General features: G+C 40.9%; 1 non-coding gene across 1 annotated transcript; it reads left to right on the plus strand.

Annotated features, from left to right (window-relative positions):
* Positions 1 to 9,356: 9,356 nt before the first annotated feature.
* Positions 9,357 to 9,464, plus strand: LOC130953226 (small nucleolar RNA R71). The gene has a single exon (XR_009075398.1). It is a non-coding gene; the product is annotated as a small nucleolar RNA R71 (small nucleolar RNA).
* Positions 9,465 to 9,807: the final 343 nt, after the last annotated feature.

A 9,807-nucleotide genomic window follows, 5' to 3' on the forward strand; every position in this document is an offset into this window, starting at 1 on the left:
GGTTGAAGCTTCAAGGAGCAAGGATTGGTGTAATGCTCAATTGAATGGGTCTAGAAGGATAGCTTGGTGCCTTCATGAGAATTCATCTCTCTTGCCACCCAGAGGAAATCATCATGATCAACTCAAGGACGGGTGTGAAAACAAAGTGTGGGATCCCGGATCACACAAGGAGGATCAAATGTGGGAGCCTATGGTTTGTGAAGAACTCCATCAAAGCTTGGAGTTATTAACTTTGAATGATGAAGCACAATAGAAGTCCAAGCATTGGTGGATGTTCAAGGATGGATTCAAGCACAAGCCACCTTAAAAGGAGCTCCCCATAAGTCCAACTTAAGGACAATAAACAAAAGTGCTAGGTGGGAGACAACCCACCATGGTAACATCTTTTCATTTTCTCTTTTGTACATATTGGTATAATTAGTTTAATTTCTTGCTTGTACTGGTTGTTGAGTTTATTCAGTAGTTTAGCATGTTGAATAAGGCTTTTATGGTGTTTGGGTAGCTATTTGGAGGTTTGGAATGCTTGGATTGGTGCAAGAACATGAAAAATTTTTGAAAAACAGAGCACCAACCCGCGCGTGCGCGCACATGGCGCGTACGCGTGCCTCAAGCATTTTCGATCATCCACGTGGACGCGCCATGTACGCATACGCGTGGATGCAAAGATTTCATCTCCAAGCCAAATTCCAGAGAGTTGTGCCTAACTTGCGCCTACTTTGTGCGCGAGGCACAAACCACCCGCGCGTGCGCGCACCTGGCACGTACGTGTCCTTGAAGCTAAATACGCAATGAGCACGCACGCACACTGTACGCGTGCGCGCCGATGGCACCACATGCCCTCCTGGTATAAAAACCAGAGAGTTGTGCCATTATTGTGCCTATTCTGTGCCCACACTGACGCACAGGCGCACTTGGCGCGTCCGCGACGGTCGCCAACTCGGTCAGGCGCGCGTCCGCGTTCTGTGCGCGTCCGCGCTGGTAAAAAAAGAGTTTTTTCTCTCCTCTTCCATTTTCTTTTGTTTATCACATTCATATACTTCTATTCTTTGCATTTCAATTTTGTTTCTATAGCCTGTTTTCAATTTTTTTTCCTTTTTTCTAAGTCCCTTCTTTCAATAATTGTGTTGAATTTTCTTACTCAATTGTTGAGAATTTCTTGGTTAATCTTGGTGCTTCTTGACTTGTTTGATATTGTTGGGTGATGAAACTTTTGAATCAATGCTTAACCCTTGATGATTCTTATATCCTTTGTGCATTGATATGAACTTACATGTCTTTCATGACCTACTCTTTCTAGTTGAACCTGATGCTTTTGAGTGCTCTTCATGCTTTGACTTTACTCTTGGATCAAGTATTAGTTGATATGCCTCTTGCATACATTGCTCTCTCACTTACATGCATAGCTAACATGTGGTTGGCCACCAAGAAAGGCGGCAAAGGAAAAGCTTTTAAATGGGGCAACAAACAAGTCACCTGCACAACCCTTTGAAGAAACTCATCAATTGTAGCAACCCGTCCACCTTGCTTTTCTTTGCATGCACGGAGGACGGTGCAAATTTTTAAGTGTGGGGAGGTCGTCCGACCGACCTCCATGGGTAACAACTTCCTTTTTCAACACCAATTTTTACTTTTTGTCTTTGTTAGATTAGTTGTTGCATTGCATGATAGATTGCATGTTAGTTAGAATTTGTACATATTTTTACCACTTCCTTTTTATGTTAGGACTACTTGGTTAGGGTGATAATTTCTTTTCCAAGAAACTATTTTTAAGGCACCCTACCAATTTGAAAAAATTTTTTGTGACAAACTTGCTTGAAGAATTTATTTTGGAACATGGTTTTTGAGCTAAGAACACAAGCATGTGAGTTTTGAGCCTAACTACGTGGTTACATCTTATAACCACTTATTCTTCCTTCTTGTGTGCATTATTCTCTTTCTATGATTATAATATTTGGTTTGTTTGATTCTCTATGTCCATTATTTTGTGTATTCATGTATTTATATGATTGAGGCCATTGTTTTATTAGCTCACTTACCCAAATAGCCTTACCTCTTATTACCCATTGTTACCCAATTTGAGCCTATGATTAACCCATTTATTCTTAATTTAGCACATTACAAGCCTTAAAGTGAAAAACAATAAATGTCCTTTATTTGGATCTTTGATTAGCTTAGGCTAGTGTGTGTGTGTATCATTCAAGTGTGGGAAGTCTTGGGACATTGGGTGAATAAAAGGGTAGTTTTGTGTTTTGTTGTAAATATTAGGAATTGGGTACATACTCATGTATTGATAAAATGTATAGACCATATGCATAAACCCCGATTTCGTGGTTTATTTTGTGCTTATTTTGGGGGATTTTATCACCTTTTCGCACATTTATTCAATGAAATAGCATGGTTTTGTAATTCTCCTTTGAATTGTACTTAAATATAAAAACATGCTTTTTAGGCCCTAAAATTGGTGATTTTAATCCACTTTAATTCCATTCGATGCCTTGATATGTTTGTTAAGTGATTTTAGGTTCATAAAGCAAGTATTGGATGGAAGAAGTGAGGAGAAAAAGCATGCAAAGAGGAGAATGCATGAAGAAAAAAGAATTGGAAATGCACCACGGGACGCGCACGCGTACAAGGCGCGCACGCACAAAGTGGTCTCACCAATGGACACGCGCGCGTACATGCCGCGTCCGCGTGGGTGAAGAATTGCCAATCGACGCGCACGCGCACTTTGCGCGTGCGCGCCGATGCTGTCCGTGGCCCACTTTAATGAAATCACTGGTGGACGAAATTGTGATACATGTTCTTTGTATTTGTATAAAATCATTATTGTGGCACCAGTTGAATTCACAACTCCGTTCAACTAACCAGCAAGTGTACTGGGTCGTCCAAGTAATAAACCTTACGTGAGTAAGGGTCAATCCCACAGAGATTGTTGGTATGAAGCAAGCTATGGTCACCTTGTAAATCTCAGTTAGGCGGATTAAATTGTTTTGGGTTTCGAAAATTAATAATAAAATAGAAAATAAAAGGGATAGAGATACTTATGTAAATCAAGAGTGGGAATTTCAGATAAGCGTATGGAGATGCTGTGCTCCTCTTGAAACTCTGCTTCACTACTCTCTCTTCCAATCCTTCTTACTCCTTTCCATGGCAAGCTGTGTATAGGGGTTCACCATTCGGCGATGGCTACTTTGTATCCTCTCTGGAAAATGGTCCTCTGCGCTGTCACTCGCATGGCTAATCGTCTGGAGGCATCACACTGGCCGAAGGCTACATCTCATCCTCGCAGTGAAAACTACGCTCACGCGCTCTGTCACAGCACGGCTAATCACTGGTTGGTTCCTGCTCCTGCTGGAATAGAATCCTTTGATTCTTTTGCGTCTGTCACTAACGCCCAGCACTTGCAAGTCTGAAGCACGTCACAGTCATTCAATACCGGAATCCTACTCGGAATACCACAGACAAGGTTAGACTTTCCGGATTCCCAGGATCCTACTCGGAATACCACAGACAAGGTTAGACTTTTCGGATCCTCATGAATGCCGCCATCTATCTAGCTTATACCACGAAGATTCTGTTGGGGAATCTAAGAGATACACATTCAAGCTCGGTTGCATGTAGAATGGAAGTGGTTGTCAATCACGCGCGTTCATAGGTGAGAATGATGATGAGCGTCACATAATCATCACATTCATCATGTTCTTGGGTGCGAATGAATATCTTGGAATAAGAATAAGATAGAATTGAATAAAAAGTAATAGTAATTGTATTGAAACTTGAGGTACAGCAGAGCTCCACACCCTTAATCTATGGTGTGCAGAAACTCCACCGTTGAAAATACATAAGTGAAAGGTTCAGGCATGGCCGAATGGCCAGCCCCCATGATCTGAGAACTAATCGTCCCAAGATGTCAAATACATTAGTTAAATGTTCTATTTATAATGAACTAGCTCCTAGGGTTTACATGAGTAAGTAATTGATGCATAAATCCACTTCCGGGGCCCACTTGGTGTATGTTTGGGCTGAGCTTGATCAATCCACGAGCTGAGGCTTCTCTTGGAGTTGAACTCCGAGTTATGACGTGTTTTGGGCGTTCAACTCCGGACCATGACGTTTTTCTGGCGTTTAACTCCAGACAGCAGCATGTACTTGGCGTTCAACGCCAAGTTACGTCGTCAATTTCCGAATGAAGTATGGACTATTATATATTGCTGGAAAGCTCTGGATGTCTACTTTCCAACGCCATTGAGAGCGCGCCATTCGGAGTTCTGTAGCTCCAGAAAATCCATTTTGAGTGCAGGGAGGTCAGATTCCAACAGCATCAGCAGTCCTTTTGTCAGCCTTTTTCAGAGTTTTGCTCAAGTCCCTCAATTTCAGCCAGAATTTACCTGAAATCACAAAAAAATACACAAACTCATAGTAAAGTCCAGAAATGTGAATTTAACATAAAAACTAATGAAAACATCCCTAAAAGTAGCTTGAACTTACTAAAAACTACCTAAAAATAATGCCAAAAAGCGTATAAATTATCCGCTCATCACAACACCAAACTTAAATTGTTACTTGTCCCCAAGCAACTGAAGATCAAATAGGATAAAAAGAAGAGAATATACTATAAATTCCAGAATATCAATGAATATTAATTATAATTAGATGAGCGGGACTTGTAGCTTTTTGCTTCTGAACAGTTTTGGCATCTCACTTTTTCCTTTGAAGTTTAGAATGATTGGCTTCTCTAGGAACTTAGAATTTCGGATAGTGTTATTGACTTTCCTAGTTAAGTATGTTGATTCTTGAACACAGCTACTTATAAGTCTTGGCCGTGGCCCTAAGCACTTTGTTTTCCAGTATTACCACCGGATACATAAATGCCACAGACACATAACTGGGTGATCCTTTTCAGATTGTGACTCAGCTTTGCTAGAGTCCCCAGTTAGTGGTGTTCAGAGCTCTTAAGCACACTCTTTTTCTTTGGATCACGACTTTAACCACTCAGTCTCAAGCTTTTCACTTGGACCTTCATGACACAAGCATATGGTTAGGGACAGCTTGATTTAGCCGCTTAGGCCTGGATTTTATTTCCTTGGGCCCTCCTATCCATTGATGCTCAAAGCCTTGGATCCTTTTTACCCTTGCTTTTTGGTTTTAAGGGCTATTGGTTTTTTCTACTGCTCCTTCTCTCTTTTTTTTTGCCATTTTTTTTCTCAAGCCTTCTTTTTCACTGCTTTTTCTTGCTTCAAGAATCAATTTCATGATTTTTCAGATCATCAATAACATTTCTCTTTGTTCATCATTCTTTCAAGAGTCAACAATTTTAACATTCATAAACAACAAGATCAAAAGATATATGCACTGTTCAAGCATTCATTCAGAAAACAAAAGTATTGTCACCACATCAATATAATTAAACTAAATTCAAGGATAAATTCAAAATTCATGTACTTCTTGTTCTTTTGAATTAAAACATTTTTCTTTTAAGATAGGTGAAGGATTAATGGAATTTATTCATAGCTTTAAGACATGGTTACATCCTAATGATCATGAAATAAAGACACAAAACATAGATAAACACAATATTAAAAACCGAAAAGCAGAAAGAAATAAGAACAAGGAATGAGTCCACCTTAGTGGCGTCTTCTTCTTGAAGGACCAATGATGTTCTTTAGCTCTTCTATGTCCCTTCCTTGCCTTTGTTGCTCCTCCCTCATTGCTCTTTGATCTTCTCTTATTTCTTGGAGAATGATGGAGTGCTCATGATGTTCCACCCTTAATTGTTCAACATTGTGGCTCAAATCTTCTAAGGAAGTGTTGAGTTGTTCCCAATAGTTGTTTGGAGGAAAGTGCATCCCTTGAGGCATCTCAGGGATTTCTTGATGATGAGCTTCCTCATGCATCTCTTGAGAACCGTGAGGGGTCTCTCTTGCTTGCTCCATCCTCTTCTTGGTGATGGGCTTATCCTCTTCAATGAGGATGTCTCCTTCTATGATAACTCCAGCTGAGTAACATAGATGGCAAATAAGGTGAGGAAAAGCTAGCCGTGCCATGGGTGAAGGCTTGTCGGCTATTTTGTAGATTTCATTGGAGATGACCTCATGAACTTCTACTTCCTCTCCAATCATGATGCCATGAATCATGATGGCCCGATCCACAGTAACTTCAGATCGGTTGCTAGTAGGAATGATGGAGCGTTGAATGAACTCCAACCATCCTCTAGCCACAGGCTTGAGGTCCAGTCTTCTTAGTTGGACTGGCTTGCCTTTGGAGTCTCTCTTCCACTGAGCTCCTTCCACACATATGTCCATAAGGACTTGGTCCAACCTTTGATCAAAGTTGACCCTTCTAGTGTAGGGGCGTTCATCTCCTTGCATCATGGGCAAGTGGAATGCCAACCTCACATTTTTCGGACTAAAATCCAAGTATTTCCCCCGAACCATTGTGAGATAATTCTTTGGACTCGGGTTCATACCTTGATCATGGTTCCTAGTGATCCATGCATTGGCATAGAACTCTTGAACCATTAAGATTCCGACTTGTTGCATGGGTGATGACATGTCATCATATACCCATTTTCTATGCTTTTTCATACAAGAAATTGATGATTTGTGCTTAAATATTGAATGCTTTTTGTACTTAAATGATATATTTTCTTGATATTTTAATTTTATAAATCTTGTAGGAAATAAGAAGAAAAAGAAGCAAAGAAGCACAAAAAAAGGAGAAAAAAAGAGCTTTGGGGTACACTTTGAAGTTGGGGTACACTTTGGAGCCTTAGGCCACGCTTTTAAAAGCGTGGCCCATGACCAAATCAAGGAAGGAAGCAGCCAGCACGCACACTGCCCTGCCCTTGCCAAGGGCAGGGCAGAATCGTGATGCACATTGAGGATTGGAAGCAAGAATTTCGCTAAGGTAAAATCTGGGCGCTCACAGCATGACCATGCCTCCTTCAAAGGGCTATAACTTGAGCTACAGACGTCCAATTGATGTGCTTCCAGTTGCGTTGGAAAGCTGACATTCAGAGCTTTCCAACGATATATAGCAATCCATATTTGGCGAACAATTGAGGCAGGAACGAGAGGCATCTTTAAGGGCCAAAAATAAGCAAAAATAAACCAAAATGCTTCCACCAAGGCTCGAAGAGGGAGACACAAGGAACCCAAGGAAGTCTGCCCTCAAGGAGAGCAGAATGCCCTCTTGGAGGGCAATGTCGTGTTTTCTTCATGAAAATTCAAGGAAAAATTGCAACAACTTCCTCCACCAAGTTTCGAACACAAGACCTCTAGGAAGCCAAGCCTTAGGCGTGAATTAGGTGCCAAGAAGAAAAAGCCAAGCAATGCACTCCATGGGATTCGAACTTGGCACTCCCCAAAGGAAACATTGCCCTGCCCTCCGCAAGGGCAGGGCAGCATTTTGGTGCATGGCACGCACATCCTTGGCATGGCCAGCACGCACAATTGATGCGCAGCAAGGGAGCTTCGGCCAGCAGCAAGCAAGCACGGCCCAGGGAAGCATGGCACGCACCATGCCACCACTGCCCTGCTCTCCCCAAGGGCAGGGCAGCATCCTGATGCTTCCAAGCCTTGGCACGCTAGTTGGATCCTTACACAAGGCTTCCCTGCTCTGCCCTCCACAAGGGCAGGGCAGCCTCCTGGAAGCAATTTTCCTTCATGGGCTGAAATTGAATTAAAAACCCAATTTAATTCATTTCTTCACCAAATCAAAAGCCCATCCAAACCCCAAAATCCAAGAATAGAAAGTGTATAAATAGGAGCTAGTTTTATGTAATTGGGGAGCTCGAGACTTTATTTTTGAATTTTCCTTTCTACTTGCATTTTAATTTTGAACTTTGGAATTTCTTAGAGAATTAGGAAGGAGAATTGATCTCTCTTCCTCCTGGTTCCTTCTTGAGCACTTTTTACTTTTCTTGCTTTGGATCTTGGGTGAAGAATTGAAGAACTTCTGTTTCAATCTCACCTTGAGATCTCTTCTTTAATTTTCTGCATAATTGAATTCCACTTTCTGCTCATTTCTTCTTCTTCTGCGATTTCTGCAATTTGCTTTCCTTTATTCCTTTTGCAATTGTTCTTGTTGGATCAAGGAAGGATTTGAGATCTAGACTTGTTATCTAGTCTCCTCCACTCCTGAGATCTTCAATCACTTTTAATTTGCTGCAACTTAAGCATTGCTTTTCTGTTCTAAATTCTTCAAGGCATTTACTCTTCTGTTTGAGATTTACTTCACTGCAATTCAATTGTCTCTTTTATGTTTAATGCAATTTACCTTTGCTGGTTTAATTTTTACAATCCCACATCCCTGACCCATTTAAGATTCAAGCAATTTACATTTCTTGTCATTTAAGTTTCTACAATTTACATTGCTTGTTCTTTAAGCTTCCTGCCTATTTACATTCTGCAATTTAAGTTCACTGCTATTTACATTCTGCTGCCACAATTCTCACTCACCAATGTTAGCTTGACTAAACTAATCACCCACTAAAGTTGCTTGATCTATCAATCCCTGTGGGATCGACCTCACTCTTGTGAGTTATTAATACTTGATGCGACCCGGTACACTTGCCGGTTAGATCTATGTGTTTGGAAAATTCGTTTTCCACAAAAACACCATCAAGTTTTTGGCGCCGTTGCCGGGGATTGATTAGATCAACAATGATTAAGTGGGTGAGAAGTCTAGATCAAGCATTTTCTTTATTTTTGTTCTCTGTTCTAAGTTGAAACCAAGGTGTTTGAGTTATTGCCTCACTAAGAAAATCATCTCTGAGATATGAATTTCAATTTTCCGTGGTGTTGTGTTTTACAAAATTCAAATGGAGTTCAACTCATCTTATGATCAAACAAATTTTATGGGATATTACCCACCATCACCAATCTCTAATGGTGGCTGGGAATATCACCAAGAGAATACACATTCTGAGCACTCCAATTCATGGAGATTTGCTTCAGAGACACAAGATGAGCAAGAAAATCATATGGGATACCAACCACCACCACAAGATGAGCAAGAAAATCAGATGAAGCATCCTTAGTACTGTTTGGTGCATTTTGCATTCCAGACAGACTTTGAGAAATCAAATTGACTTGTTGAGTCAATATGTTATTCTGAGCTAAAATGGCGTTCAGAGTGTCAATCTCAAGAACTCCTTTCTTCTGACTAGTCCCATTGTTCATAGGATTCCTTTCAGAAGTGTACATGAATTGGTTATTTGCAACCATTTCAATTAGCTCTTGAGCCTCTGCAGGCGTCTTCTTCAGATGAAGAGATCCTCCAGCTGAGCTATCCAAAGACATCTTGGATAGTTCAGAGAGACCATCATAGAAGATACCTATGATGCTCCATTCAGAAAGCATGTCTGAGGGACATCTTCTGATTAATTGTTTGTACCTTTCCCAAGCTTCATAGAGGGATTCTCCATCCTTCTGTCTGAAGGTTTGGACTTCCACTCTAAGCTTACTCCATCTTTGTGGTGGAAAGAACTTTGCCAAGAAGGCATTGACTAGCTTTTCCCAAGAGTCCAGGCTTTCTTTAGGTTGAGAATCCAACCATATTCTAGCTCTGTCTCTTACAGCAAAAGGGAATAGCATCAGTCTATAGACCTCAGGGTCTACCCCATTAGTCTTGACTGTGTCACAGATTTGCAAGAATTCAGTTAAGAACTGATGAGGATCTTCCATTGGAAGTCCATGGAACTTGCAATTCTGTTGCATTAGAGAAACTAATTGAGGTTTAAGCTCAAAGTTGTTTGCTCCAATGGCAGGGATAGAGATGCTTCTCCCATAGAAATCAGGAGTAGGT

Source organism: Arachis stenosperma, chromosome 9, assembly GCF_014773155.1.
Source record: "Arachis stenosperma cultivar V10309 chromosome 9, arast.V10309.gnm1.PFL2, whole genome shotgun sequence".
NCBI lineage: Eukaryota > Viridiplantae > Streptophyta > Magnoliopsida > Fabales > Fabaceae > Arachis > Arachis stenosperma.